Raw genomic sequence first — 20,122 nt, forward strand, 5'->3', positions numbered from 1 at the left:
GATTGGGCATGGGGCTTCGCAGCCAAGACCCACATCAAGAGAATACAGGCCACTGAGAATAAACTCCTCAGGATGGCGATGGATGTACCCTGGTTTGTTAGGAACAAACAAATCTACAAGGACTTGGAATGGGAACCAGTTACAGAATTTATGAAGAGAAAGGTGGAAAGGATATTCGACAAAGCCAAACAACATCCAAATGAGGAACTACGAAGATTAGTCGACTACGATCCAACGGAAGAAGCTAGAAGGTCAAGAACCTACCACCGAAGACCGAGAGATCAGTTGAGGATTTTAAGTAACCAAATAAGAGCTCAACCTATAAAAGCTTTAGGCAGCATACAACTATCAACACGACTCTGATCGTGTGAGAGTCCAGAAACCATAAGAGTCAACTGGTTAATAGGCAAAATGCCCGGAACCTATGAAGAAGCAGTTAAGGGCTTTTAGTGGGTCTCGAGCTCAGAGAGTGAGAATCCCCACACTGTTCCCCCTCAGGTTGGGGTGTGTTCGTCTGTCTTGCAGATTTTCCCCCTGCTACACCAAAAAAAAAGGTATTAACTGATTTTTGGGATTGATGTAGTCTATCCTTAAACCGCTTACTTATACTGGCCTCCTGGTTTCTGGGCTCCCTCTGTGAATTTGCCATACAGAGCTATTTTGGGGAGTCTTGTGTCTTGCATTCTCAGAATGTGGCCGCTCCATCTGAGTCGGGCCCTCGTTACTTGAGTCTCAATTGTTGTATAACTCGCGTGTTGCAAGATTTCAGCATTCGAAACTTTGTGAAACCATTATATGTGCATTATTTGTCTTAGATGACGTTGTTGCGTTTGTTCAAGCTGTTTAATATGTCGCCTGTAGGGCGTCCAACTTTCGCTTCCGTAAGGAAGCGTGGGGAGGACCACTGCTTTGTAAACAGCTGTCTTGGTCTTCAGATTGAGGTCGTGATTTTGGAACACTCTGTCCTTTAGCTTCCAGATGTGTACCTCCATCCAAATTCTACATTAAGAGGGATTTATTCGGATGCTTTATCCTCATGAAATCATTTTTCCTTTCATGAGTGTTTGAATATCGTACATGGATACTGTAACGTTTTCTTCGCTTAATTAAAACGTCCAACTTATTAAAATTATTTATTTATACTTAATACACTTATAACTCACAAACTAACTATGACACAACTATTTATTTCCACTCGTATTTATTTCCACTAGTCGCTTGCACTGTGAACTATAACTGTACTTGTACTTGCCTACCTGCTCCTCCGCTGGGCTTATATAGGCGCCGGAAACATTCAGGTACCTTCGCGGTTGTTCTAGAACCTCGCGACCGCTCTGGTTCTCGAATGGTCCGACCGCAAGGGCCGGACTGGTTACAATACTTTATAAAAAGTCTGCAATTTTTCGATAGTGTAGTAACTCCGGCAAATTACATTTATTTGTCTGAACATGATCCAGAAGCGAGCCCAGAAGTGGCAATTAAACACCCAACCGTTAATCCCTCACGATCGAAACGAACTCAATTTGTCCATATTGACGAGTCCAGTTCTAAATTGTACAAGTGAATTATGCCAGCGTTGATCATACCATCTGTCTGTCCGGCACATAATTCCGATCTTGCTCCTCTTTTGCCTACATCCCGGAACAAAACGAAACGTGACATATATTTTGGTTCATTAATCACGACATGTGTATGCCAGAAGTGGAGGTTCGTGGGATTATGTATGCCGGATTAAAATTACAAACTGCAAACTGTCGGAATTCGGGGTCAACAAGAAAAAGTTCCGCGAGAACTTTGCAGCAGCATGTGCAGGAATAGTTTTGGTTGCGAATCACGTTCCTGCGGGGAATTGCTGTTGATGGTTCGCTAAGTATACCCGAAATACCTGGACTTTCAGAAGGTTTTGAATTTACTGTTGAGGTATAGTTTTTTTTTCAGACAGAAGTTTTGATTGTAGTGCTTTCAAGGTCGAACTTTAGTTAAGCAGGTACTAATTCATCTGTTTTTATGCACTGATGTTGATATATGTACGTGTGTAGCTTTAACTACTAAGCGAAAAAGGCCTTTTTGTTGAAACAGAGGACGCGTATTAAATGTTTCGTTCATTTTGAATTGAATATCATCCATCATTCACTCTATACATCTGTACGAGGATGTATTGATATCTAGTTAGCCTAGACCAGTTCCATGCATAAAAAAATATTGTGTTATCATAGCAACGAACAATAAATCATTAGAAGTGTCAGTATGAAGTTTGAGGTCCACCGAAATTGTGAAAATCAAAAAATTGGAGTATCGAGCCATCAACAAGTACCTGTATTTAAAAAGGTTAAGATCAGATTTACGATCATGCTTAATACCCTAGGTGATCAATGTCCTCCGTATGCGACCGTGAAAAATTGGATTGCAAGCTTTAAAAGAGGTAAATTTTCCATTGAAGATGATGACCGATCGCGAAGGCCAGTTTCTGTATCAGTCCCCGAAAATATCGATGCTGTTGATGACATGATTTTATCAGACCGTCGAATTGGGCTAAAACGGATATCTGAAGCACTGTATATTTCATACAAACGCGTTCATCATATAGTTCACGTCAATTTGGACTTGAGAAAAATTGCTGCAAAATGGATCCCCAAATGTTTGAATGTTGACCAAAAGCGCTCAGTAGTTGGGGAGCCGAAGAGGAAATTTGGGATTTACTCGAGCATGTCAGATTGATATAAGGGGACATACCTTGGGCCCTGTAGAATACCTCTACCAAAAATTAGACCTGTATTTAGTTTAGTTAAGTATTCGGGCATCTGTACAAGTTTATGTATTTTAGTATTAGGGGAGACTAGGGAGCATTGATACATGGGGAGGCTTGATACAGGCTTATATCCGCGATCTGTAGCCGTTTTCAAAAGTATTATACAAGTGAACACTATTCTTTGGCAGAGGGCATTGCGTGACGTTAATCTGTAGGTCTAACAGTAGTTTGTTTTTGAAATATTCAACGAAGAGTGTTTCGAGCTGAGAAATTGTAAGTTTTTACTCAAGTTACCTAAGGGTTTTATGATCATGCATTAATTCTTCGGCATAAACAAACATTTCACTGGGAAATATGCATAAAACTACTCAATTTACAGTTTTATTCGCTTTTCAAAATATATGGGTATAAGATGAAAACATAAATCACTTTAAAAATTGCTTTCAGGGAGGTTTGAGACATTTGTCGTGGGGAGGCCTGATACATGTATAATCTTAAAAAATATTCCGTAGCTAGTTGGATAGGCCTACATGAAGGCGTCTTCACCATCCAACATATCAAAGGGATTTTTTAAAACCGTACAATCCCCATGTATTTAACGAGGCCGACTTTTCTTGTGTGGAAGTGACTAACTGACAATTTCCTGATTTTTCTACACCTATAGGACCAAAGCAAGCCAGTATCATTGCTGACCTACCTACTGAGCTGAATAATCCTCTCGATTACTCTCCCAGTACATCGTATCAATCCTCCCATATGTGGGGAGGCTTGAGACAGTTTGCATGTTTTTGTGTTCAACGTTCTGTACAGAATAAGATGTTTATGTTTTGCGACTTCTATATTTATTTTGTTGAACGATTAATTGAAGAATTATATAATATAAGAAAAGTCCTGCTTCTTCATATAATTCCGTTTCCAGAATGAAAATTCCAAAAAACGTATCAACCCTCCCCAGTCTCCCCTAAGTGAAATTGTGTATAATTCGTATGGAATATGAAATAAATAAACAAATTCTGTAAATAATCATAAAAAAATTAAAATGTTACGAAAACGTTATCATGATGGATGATGTGAAAAAATTCTGAAGGAAATTGAAAGAAGGCACTCTTTTTGGAAATATTGAGTTAGCATTCTCACATTTTCGATTGAATTGTGACTATTGTAAATATCCACCGATGAGTAATTGACATGGGCGATAGCATTATAACTAGTCCGTTATTCCACCTTCCATGTTTTCTATTCATAGTGTTTTGTGAATAATGCCCTTCCATTTCCATAATATGTTCAACATCACGGTCCGGAAATAACTTCATTGAATATTAGTGCTCTGTTGACCTGCTCTACTAAAATGCACATACGTATTTTAGTTTCGTATTGTATTGCATATTATGTATCAGTATCCCTTGATAAATTGTTAGCTTACTAAAGGGGCAATCAAACTTCGAAAGTCAAAATATTTCATTCAAAATATTCTTCTATCACAATAGCATCTTCAGGTGAGTGAAGACAAACTAAAAAATTTGGTACTGAACGAGGAGCGTAGGAACGTACCTCGATTCTATTATGATATTGAAACACGTATTGTGGTTTAAAAATTCATTAGTGTGAAAATCATATAATCTGTTTCTTTAGTCCTAAAAAATATTCCTTGTTAGCTACTTTTCTTTTTTACATTTATTTAAAAACTTCAAGCTGCATAGAAGGAAAATTTAAAAATCCGAAATATAAATGAAATGCAAATATGAAGTAATATACCTACATAATTTGTGCATAAAATATTTAAATTTCACTGGGAAATTTTTATATTGCAATAATAATCATTGATGTTTTTTCTAAATATTGATAGATTTTACATATATTCATCATATACCTGTTGAAGCCAAATACCATCATCGACTCTTCAATCTGCAGTTCAAGTTTAATTTTTTTGGAAGGAGTTTCCCCAACAATCGAGCTCGAACTGAAAGCAAACTAATACTTGATTATTAATTCTTGATTATCAATTGAACTGCAAATTTTTCGAGTCACAATTCTAATGTGTACTTGTTAGAGATGTTAGGCAAATAGTGAGTGTTATAAATCTCAGATATGACATACCTGGACGATACAAAATCGACTGTTCCATGAAAAATTAGTGGAATTGCACCAGGTTCCATAAATTGCGCAACACTTGCTTCTGTCTGTATTGTAAACAAAAATGTTTTCTGTTGGTGGCCCTGAGAAACCTGAAACTGATATAGGTTGTTGAAAATCTATACGAAAATAATTCAATAACTGCTTGCACACATATCGACTACACTGATTGTGACAAATATACAACTTACCGGTGGAAAGAGGAAGTTAAGGTTCAAATAATCATTTTTTGGCAAACATAACACTGATAAACCATGTTTTCGAGTAATAATGAACTTTCGCAGAAGACGATAGTTCATTAACTACTTAAATATAATAGGTAAAGGATCACTTGAAAGGTTGGAAAAAATTCCTTTACTTCTACGAAATCAACGATCTGCTCTTATGGCAACTATGCACTGTGTTGAAATGGCGCGATTGAGCGAAATCTATTGTGACTGAATTCTGTCTCACAGCGTTGTCGCGTAGAGTTAAATAATTTAATTGAAATAACATCAACCTCAATGACATCAATAGCAAGAAATTTTGTTTTCTGAACGTACAGGAAGCTATCATCATTCAGTAATGTCATATGCCGCTTGGTTGTTATATATTTTGTTTCCGAATTGGCATTTTTATAGAATCAACTCTATCTTGTTGATATGCCTGTATTTTTCTAGAACTTTTCTGAAATAATAAAGCACATTTTGACAATAGTGCACAAAAGCGATATACAAATACAGGGTGTTTCATGAGTCGTTGGCCATAGCCCAATGGTGAATGCAGCTCATCCAGGCCTTTCAGAAAACTTGCTTATTTTGTATCCTAAGTCTATAAGTTTTGCAGATACGGGGTGATTCATGAATATTGACCTAAATTTGCGATAGCCATAACTCTGTAGTGGAAGGTCCGATTTCGATCAAATTTTATGGGTTTGTTCATTTCAGAAAGCTCTTTCAAACGGTTCCTGAAATATCAATATTTTTAGGGCAGAATATCATGATTTTTCATTCAAGCCCCAAAATCTATATATTTTTACATCCCTTACAGAAATTTCGTTATTGCCATGAGAAAGCCTGGATGAGCTGCATTCACCATTAGGCTATGGCAACGACTCATGAAATACCCTGTATACAATGGTTCATCTCGTTATGGCGTTTAGAATCTTTTTTTTTTTTGGTGTAGCAGGGGGAAAATCTGCAAGACAGACGAACCACCCTCATCTCCTGAGGGGGAACAGTGTGGGGTTTCTCACTCTCCTGAGCTCGAGACCCACTAAAAATCCTCAACTGCTTCTTGAATTTTGGTTCCGGGCATTTGCCTATAAACCGTTCATCTCTTGGTCGGTTTTCTTCTCACACACTATCGTGCTGGGATTTATGTGTTTATCCTCTATTAGATTAACACTTTATTGAATTTTTCAATAAATTTCTGTTGTTATTTTAATCTCTTTTTAATTGATCTCTTGGTCTCCTTCGGTAGATTCGCATTCTCCTTTTGTCTTCCTCTGGGTCGTAGTCCACTAGTCTCCTGAGTTCTTGATTCGGATGGTTTTTCGCTGTTTCGAATAATTTCTCTGCTTTTCTGTTCATGAATTCCGTTATGGTTTCCCATTTCAGGTCCTTATAAATCTGTCTATTCCTGACAAACCAAAGTGCATCTATTGCACATCGTAGCAGCTTGTTTTCAGTGGCCTGAATTCTTTTGATATGGCTCTTTGCCGCGAAACCCCAGGCAACTGATCCATAAGTCAGTTGAGGCCTAGCAACGGCTTTGATTATCTTCAATTTTGTCTCTTTCGACATGTGGCTTCTTCTTCCTGTCAGAGGATAGAGTCTATTCATCGCTGCTTTCGTTTTGTCGATTGCTTGTTTGATATGACTTTTCCAAGTAAGTCCTTTGTCAAGCGTTATTCCTAAATATTTGGCTTCATTTTTCCAGTCGTTTTCTTCGCCGTCAACTTCCAGTTTCATTGTGTGTCGCAGCCTTCTCTTCTGTAGTAATATTGCTTGGCTCTTTTGTCCATTGAGTTTGATTTTCCACTTTATGCACCAGTCATTTGTTTCGTCAATCGTTTCTTGTAGAAGTCGTTCTATTACTTCTGGGTTGCGGTGTCGAGTTGCTATGCCTGTGTCGTCAGCATATAACGTTAGCATTGGATTTTTCGGAATATCGTGGATGGCGGGGATGGCGTTTAGAATCTTGGCATCACTATTTATTGTAAATAAATGAGTCTATCTATTTCCATGTCATTGGTTCAGAGCCCTGTATCTGGTTTCTTGATAAAAACCTATAATTAAATTAGAAATTGAATTACATGATATTCACTATAGTCCAGTCAAGAACGATTGACATCCCAGTAGGACTTGAAAGTCCAGACGCAGCTTAAATCTGGTCATAAAAGATCTTCAATAATTTCTGTAGTTTCAATCACAGAGTGGAATATTTAAATATAGCCTAGAAGAGTATTTGAAAAGAAGAAATATTCAAATTCAGAGCACATTAATCAGCAATCAAAATTGATATAATTATCTTTCCAATTTCTTGGATTGAATTAAGAATGCAAACATCTCTACAAAACTCAAATTACCTTCGGTCAGTGCATAGATTCACAATAATTGTTCTGTGGATCGCTGTTTATTCACAATACCAATCTGAACTCCGCAACACAAAATCTGAACTTATGGGCTATTACCAACTTAAATTCGATTTTCCATAGCCACCCGAGATGTCAATCATTCTTGAATGGACTATGGTATCTTTAGGTGGGTATTCTTTTCACCGAGCCTAGGGAAAATCATGTAATTGGGTTTCAAATGAAATCCATCTGGGATAGTTTTAGGCTTGAACACTATTTTCCTTTTAAGCACTCTCTCATGACCGTAATATCACCTGAAATCTGTTTAAAATAACTACAAAAATTTACGTGTGCATCGTTATTCGGATTTTCCCTCGGGTTTTCCTCTAATGATGCAGATTCTTTAATGCTCATCATCAGTTTTTGTCCGTCCATAGTATGATAAATTATTTTCGTTCGAAGAAAGATAGGTAATTGAGTTCGTTTTTCTACCGATCCAAAAAAATTCTACGTCGTGTTGATCGAACAGGAACTCTAGAAAAACGACATCAATACGTGAAGGACATTGTATTCCAAAGATGACAACTCATCGATGTCGGGGACAAGCTTCCTAAAGGATTACTACAACAATGGATGATCCGAATGTATTCCATGGTACGGCGAAAGCGCCATTAATTGCAATTCATCATTTCCTGTAATGACGTTCGTTGTCGTTTCCCTGTTGTCGAATTACCCTTTTGAATCATTCCCTGGGCTTTCGAACTGAGTTTAAATAATCAAAAATTATAACTTGGCCCGCTTAGTGTTAAAGGCGACAAACATGGACCTCAAATATAGTCGTCGTATTGCACTTCCCGAAAAATGGGTGAAAAAATTTATTTTATGCACTTCTAACAACGAGGGTGATCCTCCACCAAGATTTTTGATGCAGAGATGATATTCCTTCCAATGCAATTGAAAAACAAGTTATGTACCTATGATTATTTATTTTTTTCTTCAGTCATCATCAAGTCTTGGAATAAGTTTGGATGAAGGCTTCATTATTCACTTTTTTTCTCGTTTTCTGCTCTGTTTCTTTGTTTCAGATATTATTTCGAAATGGAAGGAGGATGAAGAATTTTTTATGTCAATGGAAAGGAAGCTCTTCAATATTAAAAGCTTATTCTGTAAACAAATTTGTCATCACTACACTACTCACGGGGAGACAGGGTTTTTTTACTGAGGTTTTTCCCTAAGCTCTTGTATCATACTCCGAATTGTATGGTACGCCGTTACACTAACCTTTGCTAAAACTCATACATCTGCTATATTGTTTGATAACTAAAAATGTATTGCTGACATTCAAAAGAATATATATATATATATATATATGCACTTGAATCAAATTTTCACTATGTATGAGGAGAGGCGTATATTATGGAATTAAAAACACATACAGAAAGAATATAGTCCTCATAATAGGGCTAATTTCACCAAGGATATAAACCGAGTTTAGATGTAACTGGCCTTAAGGAATAGTACGAGATCCCGCTGCAGAATTACTACGTTCATGACGTACACGGATGTTTTAGATATCAAATTAAAGCTAATTTTTTTTAGAATAGGATGATGTATGGCTGCCTGTGAAAAAATGGCCGCAAGTTAGGTCTGCCATCTGTTAAAATAGCGAGATATCTGAAATAAAGTGAAAGAGATGGCGCGCAACGCCACTTGTTAGATGAGGATGGTGGATGCCAGTCGACTTAACATTTACAAAATTATAATTACGTAATGAATATTATGAAAAAATCTTAAATTATTAAGAGATTTATTTTATAATAAAAAATAATTTATTCATCAAGTACAAATATAATTAAATCTGAAGAATTTTTTTTCGTGTTTCTTCAAAATCAGTCTCATGAATCAAGTTATATTTTATATCAGTGTATTACATTTTCTAGTCCAAGTCCGATTCCTCGCTGCTTTCACAATCGTCGTCGCAATCAGAGTTTTTTTCATCATCTGAAAATGTGTTAGCTCAATTACATAATACATTTTCTACTTGTATCGGAGTTGAACTTCCCAGAAATCATGTTGGTTTCAGGGCACCATCCAGAAGAAGCCAACCATTTATTCTCCGCACTAAACTTTAAACAGTGGTACTTAGTAGCATTGAGCAATATCGAATTGACGAAAATCGTCCGTAGCACCTTTTGTTTAAATGACTTCCAAAACTATAAATTGTGGGTTGAAACAAACCCTTTGATTTTTTTAATGAATTTTTCATCATTCTCTTTTGCCGCATACATCTTGTTGAACATGATAAATCGTCCTGTGTCTTTGGAATGAACTTTGGTGAGACTTATCATCTTTTTAAAAAATTCTTCTTATGTTTCGATATTAATTTATTTGGACTTTATTCTTATTAGTATCTATTATATGCATTGCGCCCGAACTCTCAATATTCGTATAGCGCCCGACGAAGGGTGATTACATAAATGATATCAACAGCGTTGTGTACAACGAGCTCCAACACGTGGTTATAATATAAGAATAATTCAGATGCTCTGTTGAGAACCCTAAGATTCCTTTCACACCACGGGTTTTTACCGTCGGGTTTTTACCGGAAATCAACTGAATGAAAAATTATTCATCGGGTTTTATCCGTACGGTGGGCACATCAAGATCTCGAATTTCGTGGCGATAGGCGCCGCCGAAAGTGCAATCTGGTTGTTTTCCAGTGCAAAACTAAACCGTAACATGTCTGAAAGATCTCATAATATCAGTAGATATAATTCGGAACATCGGGTAAGAACCCGATGGTACGAAATGATTCTAACTCTCTCTTACTTTATTTCGGATATCTCGCTATTTTAACAGATGGCAGACCTAACTTGCGGCTATTTTTTCACAGGCAGTCATACATCATCCTATTCGAAAAAAAATTAGCTTTAATTTGATATCAAAAACATCCGTGTACGTCATGAACGTAGAAATACATCGAAATGTTACCTGCTTACACCTGGCTGCGAGGTAGTTGCGGCCGAGTGTGCAACGGCAGCTATGGATTTTAGTAATCTTTACATGCATTGTTATGATGTGGATGATATCTTATTTCAAAACGGAGTGAACGAAATTTCTCTAGGAATATTGATTAACATGAGTTTAATTAAAATTACTTGCGGCCATTTTTGACAGGCTGCGGTGTTATCAGTGTATTCTCCTATCCATAAACGTATGTGAAAATGTGTGTTTGTCTCTGTACGTAATGAACGTAGTAATTCTGCAGTGGGATCTCAGACTAGAAAGAAACTCGTCAATTTATGTCGATTATAGGTACACTCATTAGCGTCAGTTAAAATGGAGTGTCTCTGTGTTGCGTGGTTTCATTTCCCTTCATAAACAAAGCAGATGTCAATGTTAGAAACAGTTTGTTTGAATTTGAATCTGAGTTTAAGTTGGGGGGAGTTTATCACCGTTTGGTGAAATTGGCCTTAGAGGCTTAATTAACGAAAATTACATGGAACGTTTTTCTTGTAGGTGTACCTTTTTTCGTGGTCCGTATGTGCGATAATGGGCTGCACGACTCATGTCGTCGTGTTGTGTATTGTGGATTAATTGTCACGAGTTTGAGATGCATTCGATGTCCAACTTGAACAATTGGTATAGGTATTGTTTAAACGAAGATTTAACTCTACGAGAAGCGCTGCATTTTACTTATGGGGATAGAAGAGCAATAGCTACAACCGTCGCACAAGATCGGCTGATACGTTTAACTGCACGAGGAAATCTTTTCTTCACAGCATCCCGAATTAATAGCTAATTTCGGCTAGTTACCGATAAGATAGTGTTTGGTCATACATACGGATTGGTTTCATAGCTTCAATTCGAACAAAAGGAACCCATTTTTAATCCTGCAAAGACCACCAGGCACCCAATTTTTGAATGCGATCCCCTAGAAATACAAAAGTGATTCTGTATTCTCTTACCAGAGTAGGGAAAAATATTTCATTTCACAGAGGAACTCATTTCAATGCTATTTACTATGGGATCATGTTCCTTTATTAAGATCCAATTCCTACATATTCGAAAATCGAACCCCAGGAAGAATCTTTATTTTCTTTTCTTTTCTACTATGTTGTCTCTCCTAAGCATTACGAAATTATCCACTTGAATTCTTGAGCACTGTATTTGAAAATGTTCCATTTTCAATCGAGAAAAATATTGAGCAGTCGTGAAATAAAATGATTTGCGTCTTCCGCCTTAAGAATTCCAAGTGTGATAAATTGTTACGAGACCGTCTCAGCCGATAACACTGACTTGCACACCGCCATCGATATCCAGGATTTTCAGGAAATCACAAGTATGAGAGCTGGGAAATATAATCCTTCTTTTGAACAGCAAGAATTACTTTCAGTCTGGTCTGATAAATACCTATGGAAGTACACAACATAACATATGCGATGTAGAACACGAAAATAACAAACATGACTAAAACCGTGTTTTTGGGTGTTAGGTCGGAAACGAGCTGGTCGCAGCACATGTTGATGTTTCATTAGCCACCACCCCTGTCTTACCCCTATTTCCCCTATAGACGGTGTCAGAAAGAATTGGTAATTTCCAATATAGGTAACTAACAGACTTGAATCTGAAATTTAGAAACATTTAGAGAATTATCTTCACAAATGGATGGAACAGTTGGGACGACAGTTCAAACTACTTTTATTTATTTGGAATCCTCTTGTTGAGATCCCACACACCAGAGATTAAGGGAACTGAATACAATAGATCACTCGGCTTGGAAAATGCAAAAACGCTTTCGACGAGAACAGACAGTTATACCTCCACTGCATGGAGTAAACGGAATGGTATATACGAGACTTGAAAAAGCCGAAGCACTTGCCGACTCAATTGAGAGAGAAGCCAGAATAAATTATAGAAATGATGATGACAATGAAGATCTAGAGGAAGAAGTGGAGGCAAACGAAGAACTGATGATGGAACCACCGGAAACCGAAATCATTCCAAAACCGGCTTCACCAACAGAAATCAAAGAGATCATAATGAAACCGAAAAACCGGAAAGCACCGGGAGAAGATAGGATAACGAATTATATGTTGAAGAAATTGCCTAGAAAAGGAATAGCAGCCTTGACGAATATAACAAACGGAGTGATGAGGACCGAATACTACCCAAAGAGATGGAAAACTGCAGAAATGATAGTTTTCAACAAGCCTGGAAAGGAACGGAAATTTCCTCAAAATTATAGACCAGTCAGCTTACTATCAGCACTAGGAAAAATCGTCGAGAGGGTTATCGCCAAAAGGCTGAATGAGGAAACAGAAATGTTGAAGATAATTCCACCCGAACAATTTGGATTTCGACGAGAACATTCGACTGAACTCCAATTACTACGGCTCATAGAATACGTCACCGAAGGAATGCAGACCAAACAGGCCACAGGATTAGTTCTGATGGATATCGAGAGAGCTTTTGATAGAGTATGGCACGAAGGCCTAATCTACAAGATGAAAAATGCAGGATATTCGACCAAGCTATGCAAGATTATAAGGAACTATCTGAGGAATAGAAACTTTTATGTGAAGATAGATGGAGCAACCTCTCAAACCAGACAATTGGAAGCGGGAGTGCCTCCAGGATCGGTACTTAGACCTCTGCTTTACGTAATATACGTTTATGATATCCCGAAGAATGCTAGAAATATGCTCACCTTGTACGCAGATGACACAGGAATAGCGTTCAGACATCGACGCCCAGAGATCATACACCGGAGACTGCAGGAAGCCATAGATGAATTACTCAAATGGTGCATCAAATGGAAAATCCAAATCAATGGAAGAAAGACTCAAGCAATATTACTGCAAAACAGAAGATTGAGGATGGAAGAAAACCTTGAAGTTGATGAAGAAGAGGTTGAATGGAAAAATGAAGCAACATACCTAGGAGTGACGCTTCACAGAAGACTTACACGGAAAAACCACATCAAATGTGCTGTTGATAAAACAAAAGCCGCAATGAGTAAACTTTATCCACTCATAGGCAGAAGAAATCATATGAATAAGAACATCAAGTTGACGATGATTAAAACTATTGCGCGTCCACAACTCACATATAGATCGGCGGCATGGGGCTTCGCAGCCAAGACCCACATCAAGAGAATACAGGCCACTGAAAATAAACTCCTTAGAATGGCGATGGACGTACCCTGGTTTGTTAGGAACAAACAAATCTACAAGGACTTGGAATGGGAACCAGTTACAGAATTTATGAAGAGAAAGGCGGAAAGGATATTCGACAAAGCCAAACAACATCCAAATGAGGAACTACGAAGATTAGTCGACTACGATCCAACGGAAGAAGCTAGAAGGTCAAGAATCTACCTCCGCAGACCGAGAGATCAGTTAAGGGTTTAAATGTAATCAAAGAAGAGCTTAACCTATAAAAGCTATAGGCAGCATACAACTATCAACACGACTATGATCGTGTGAGAGTCCAGAAACCATAAGAGTCAACTGGTTAATAGGCAAAATGCCCGGAAACTATGAAGAAGCAGTTAAGGGTTTTTAGTGGGTCTCGAGCTCAGAGAGTGAGAATCCCCACACTGTTTCCCCTCAGCAGAGGGTGTGTTCGTCTGTTTTGCACATTTTCCCCCTGCTACACAAAAAAAAAAAAAAAATAAGAGATCCCACAGTTAGTTTTCGACTGCTCTGATGGAAGGGTTTTCTTGTTTCCTTCGAACTACAAACTTCGAAATACAAACATAATTGCATATATGCCTTTCACTAACATGAGTTTTTCAACTACTACAGGTGTTTGGGAATAGCATCTTCAGATGGTGAAGGAAAACGAAACTTGGCGAAGTAACGAAAAAGATAACGCTTTAACAGGGAGGCAATGGATACAATAATAAGAATTAATTTAAATGAATACCACCCGCCGATATCAATATAAAGAAGTGATACTATCTTAATAGAATCAGCCAATTTGTCATCGTGAGGACAACGAGAGTGGGTCCACGGTTTCGGTCTCATTTGACCTCGTCAGAGAGTTGCTCTGAAGAGGTCAAATGTGACCGAAACCATGGTTAGCATCTACTCTTCTTCGATGGAATGCCCTTCCTTCCGTTGTCCTGAGGATTTGCTACTCAGATCTCGTATCACATGTTGATATTCATATGATATGCATCTGAATGAATTCTTATCTTCGTATTTTACGGATCGATAGAAACAGTGACCTTGCGATATACAGGGTGTTTCATGAGTCGTTGGCCATAGCCCAATGGTGAATGTAGGTCATCCAGGCCTTTCAGAAAACTTGCTCGTTTTGTATCCTAAGGCTATTAGTTTCGGTGATACGGTATGATTAATGAATATTGGCTTGAATTTGCGATAGCCATAACTCTGGAATACAAGGTCCGATTTTGATAAAATTTTATGGGTTTATTCATTTCAGAAAACACTTTCAAACGGTTCATGAAATATCAATATTTTCAGGGCAGTACTCAAGAATATCATGATTTTTCATTCAAGCCCCAAAATCTATATTTTTTACATTTCTTACAGAAATTTCGTTATTGCCATAAAAACTACATAATTTATTCTAAGGAATTCAGTTTTCACTTTGCATGGCCCACTTGTAACAAAGGAATAGGAACCGGACGAATTCATATTTTACGTCGTTTTTTCGATATGCAATCCTGATTTTATTCCTTCGGTGATAATATTTATTGTCCTTTGCCGAGATTCTGAATTATTTTAAATTCTGTTCAATTCTTCTTCATTTTAAAACCTCAGCACATACTGAGTGTTCGTAAAAAAGTCGAGCAAAGTCGACCTGTGAATTCTCTTAAAATTACATAAATATTGAATTTAGATACAAATGATGTAAACCATCTTGGAAAATGTAATCCGTAAATGTATTTGCTTCATAACACACATAACTATTAAATTATATTCTGCTGAAAAACCTTAACCTTTTTATTTCCTTTCATAAAACAACAATGAAGGAACCGGGTGAATTCATGTTTTATGTCATTTATTCGAAATGCGGTCCTGTTTTTATTCCTTTGGTGATATTATTCATCGTCTTCGGTCGAGATTATAATTTTTTTGAAATTCTGTTCAACTTTTTTTTATTTTAAACCCTCAGTTCCCATTGAGTGTGCGTGAAAAAGTGACACGACACTTCTGACTTCACGGGAGCATTTGAGGATAGAAGAAGCCTGTGCAGAAGTTAAACAAAGTGCCGATATGATAAGATCGACAATAAATAATCTGATTTTAAGCTCTAGGAATTGTGACGGAAGAAATCCATATCGAATATCTCTTATGATAGTACATTTTCATTGTTGAAGAATAAATTTTAATACTTATGTGTTATGAAGCAAATACACTTACGGATTACATTTTCCAAGATGGTTTACATCATTTGTATCTAAATTCAATATGTAATTTCAAAAGAATTCACATCTCGATTTTGCGAACACTCATTATGTGCTGAGGGTTTAAAATGAAGAAGAATTGGACAGAATTTAAAATAATTCAAAATCTCACCAAAGGACAATGAATATTATCACCGAAGGAATAAAAACAGGACCGCATTTCGAAAAAATGACATAAAATTTGAATTCGTCCGCTTCCTATTCCCTTGTGACAAATATGCCATACAAAGTGAAAATTGAATTCCTTAGAATAAATTATGTAGTTTTTCATGGCAATAACGAAATTTCTGTGAGGGATGTAAAAAATATGAAAGACCTGGATGACCTGCATTCACCATTAGGCTATGGTCAACGACACCCTGTATACTTTTGTTTCGTATATCTGCGATATTGTCAATTTCAAGACTATGAATTGTTCTTCTCTGATGCGAATTGAGTAATCAATGTTGTCTGAAAAATAATTGAGTTTCCTTTTTTTTGCAGGTACTCCGGTTCAATATCACCCAGCAGACTGTGGTTGTAACTCTGTTTTGAAGGTAAGATATAATTGACTCAATTTTTATATTCAACTCTGAAGTGTCAGTTTTCTAATCACTTCCACAGATTTCAAAATTAGATATGTGCAATTAGAAATCTTGAGTCTGTGCACATGCTTGATTTCAATATTAACATTTTCCTGGAATTCATAGCTTTGTGGACTTGGCGGACACCAGAGCGTTCACACAGGTTGTCCCGGATAAGATGAGAAACATTTTAGTGTGAGATAAAGAATACTTAGAGGATCACGAAAAACCTCCATGTATAATGTCTAGAAGTTCTAGATTCTGATTCACAGAGTGTATTTCAAATTTAAATGGATCTCCTGAGCCTAATCACCGATTTATTCGAAATTTGGAACGAAGATAGCTTCCATGAGGTTCCAGAAAACTGCAATCAAATATAATTCGATATGCAGGACCGTATCACATAAATTTGGATAGTTCTTAAAAAAACACAAAATCATCCTGTATGATGAATTTCGTGATTTCTTCGATATCTGCGTAAACTGTAAGATTCATCATTATTTACATAAAGCCCGCTGTTTGGATTTGTTCGAATGATTAATTCAAATTGAAAACGAGACTCACGTCTTTTTTTCAAGTCGTTATCAGGACTCTCTGGTTTGAACAAGTAATAACCAACTCACTTCGAATCGGTTTTCTACTCCCTAGGTACTGAATGCATCCAATTTGGGAAAATCTATGAGCCTTCTGATTCACGATCTCGAATCTTCCAAATTCAAATCATTTCGCCGCCACTAAGTTAAACCCGCTATAAAACCGAATAGGTCACGAACTTCCTTGAGACGTCGGCAATAAAAAGATCCCGGATATTTGCAGCAACTTGGAATTTGTGGTGATAGAAAACCAAATCGGAAATAAATGAACGTTTTTCCTATCGGTTGGAGATGTTGGGTATCATCGGAAAATATCACGTACTCTTTGAAAAGAAAACGATGAGAATAGGTTTGAGTAGGATGAAGTGAAGGACGATTTAAATAGACTATTGATATTCTAGAAGTTAAATGATATCAAGTATGTATATAGGCAAAGAGGGCCATATAATGGAACTTGCTTAGTTGCAATATAGCACAATTCCATTATGGTAGTAGTAGTAACAGTCGTTTGTTGCTTATATGTATTACTACCACCATAATGGAATTTTTTTAACGCTTTATTGAAATTTACAATCTTCTAGGTATTCTAAGTGTTGGGTAAATTCTTGATATATTATGTGACATGAAGAAAATATCAAACATTATTGATAATTCTGTACAATACTTCAATTAAAGTCAAATTGCCAAGTTTTTTGCAGTCTTCTTTTGCTGAAGGGGTTTTGTGCCAGTTGGTCTATTCATTCATTCATTGCTGAATCCCGTTATCGAGAATAAATCTACAAAAAGAGGCTATTGTCATGTCATTCTATACTCCATTTAAATTTATTTTAGCAGTCGGTTGGCCATGAAAGAATTTTCTCAATTTTTTTGTAACTAGAACGGAGTAAGGTTGGCTCTCTTGAAATGTCGTTAATATTATAACGCCGTTGCCACAACTAATATCAATTTTTATTACGAAAATGCCGAAAGAGATTGAAAAAAGAGACAGGGTTTCAGGAAGTGCTATTTAGAATTCACGTCCGCTCATTAAAATAGTTATACCCTGATATTCTAAAATCCACAATACGCCAGACGGTAGCGAACATATTCAATGTAAGTGAATTTATATAATGTTCCATTTGAATCTTAACAACTTATATTTCAGCTGAATGTTTCAACAATCAGAAAGATTGTGAATGAAGAGGATGACAAAGAATTTTCTTTTATTAGAAGACCCAAAAAAGTGGTGGCATTTGAGAATTTTATGTTTGAGTGAATTAATGCGCAAAGTTTACTGCAGGATTTTCGATGAATGTCATCGTAGAATAAGTTCCTGAATATTGATTTTTCTATTTTTCATTTGACTTGTCCTATACAATGTAAATGTCTTAAGGTACCAATAAATACCTAGGTAATTATTATTATATCAATGTATTAAGATGAACACCCACAAATATGCGCCAGTTGTCCTGTTAATTGTTTATTCATGTGAAATTTTTTTTCAAAGGTGAAGTTCATCTTGACTTGAAACTTCCTTTCATTCCTTTTACTTATATTGATGCAAAATGATTTTTGTTGAAGAATTTAACATTCTTGTAATTATCTGTCAATTCCTTCGAGAGATACCCATTCCCAACCACTGCATCATATGCATTTCATCTTCGGGTTAATATTTTTGAAATCATGATGTAACGTATTCAAACTTTAGCCAAAGAAGATAGCGAACATTAACTTTCCTCAAGCTAGTGTATACATATTATGATATTATACTGATCTCTTATATTTAGCATGCGAATAACTGGATTGCCTTCAATCAGTTTGTATAAACTGATGTCCGTCACATATTTTCCGAAGAGATTCGACATTGTTATAAAATACGTAATAACAGAAACTTTTACGTAGAACGGGCAACATAGCGTCGACTTAAAACCCAAAAATGTCTTGACAAGCTTCATAACCTCACATTTTCTTACTATACAGAGTGAAATGTGTCAAATTTCCATGGCCAACCGAGTGCTAAAATAAAAGTGAATGGAGTATAGGTTCTGATGGTATTTATTTATTCGTTTTTTGTTTTCATCATCGATAAATGGTATCATCAAATTATGTATGATGTAGTTGGAAACTTACCACGGCGCATTTGTTATCGAGCGAAGTATTTTGAACTGAAGTCTCTGTATTATTTGTATATTTGATTTCTTAGCACATCCCCAGAATTATATGCCGTATGTCCATATCGGTTTAATCATCGCCTTGTAGATTCGAATTTTATTCCGAAGAGACAGTTTGCAAAAAACACAGATGCCTTCCAAATCGATTAAAATGTCGAATTGCAGTGACTTGCAGTATTGCAAATAATGCAGGGTGACTGGTGACGTAAGGGACAACGGCTAAGTTGAGATGAGAATCTGGAGCCTCAAACTGAATGAGAATTTTGGGTTTCAAATGTCCCATAAGAGTATTCGTTTCGGATGTATAGGGTGATTTATGAAAGAATGCTAAATCTTCAAATCCCGCATCTTCGTTAGTATATTATTTTCCGCTGATATTTCACAAGCTTGTTCTTATAGGCATTCACCGTCAGCACAAAATGAAAATGAAAATTGCAAGCCCGTACTGAAAAATTTCAATCTACTTGTCAGGTGAGAAATACACACGGTATATGAGATAAAATGAATTCAAAAAGTGATTTGCAAAAAGCGGAAAAAACTGATGAAAGATCTGTTTTTTTCTGAATGGCACAAATTTTCTTTTGTTTTTGTGATATGTTGAAATTAAAATATAACAATATTTTCATATTCACATCATGAAAAATAATATTCTTGATAAAACAAAAACACTAAATTCGAGTCAAAGATAGTTGATAGTCCATCTCAAGGTGCTCTCAAGGTCTATTGTGCCCCCTAATAGAGCTGTTCTCACTACGACCTCTACATCTCGCCTAAGATTAGTTTCACCTACTTTAATTTCTGCCAGAACTCCTGTTCATTCTACTAAACTGAAAAATGTGGAACAATAATCCACCTGGTATGTTTCCAACAAAATTTACTCTTCATCAAAGTAATGTAAACTTTACCAGGACAAATTTTCTTCTAACAGTTTCTCAGG

The 20,122-nt window shown here is 36.5% G+C and overlaps 1 protein-coding gene across 1 annotated transcript in view; it reads left to right on the forward strand.

Moving 5' to 3' along the window:
* Positions 1-20,122, forward strand: part of LOC123308867 (tyrosine-protein phosphatase Lar-like) — a 634,169-nt gene that overhangs the window by 40,265 nt on the left and 573,782 nt on the right. Inside the window, exon 2 of the mRNA XM_044891689.1 lies at positions 16,363-16,415. The gene's annotated coding sequence lies outside the window, so the exon portion shown is untranslated. The remainder of the gene's footprint in view (positions 1-16,362; positions 16,416-20,122) is intronic.

The sequence above is a fragment of the Coccinella septempunctata genome, chromosome 1 (assembly GCF_907165205.1).
Source record: "Coccinella septempunctata chromosome 1, icCocSept1.1, whole genome shotgun sequence".
In the NCBI taxonomy this organism is placed as follows: domain Eukaryota; kingdom Metazoa; phylum Arthropoda; class Insecta; order Coleoptera; family Coccinellidae; genus Coccinella; species Coccinella septempunctata.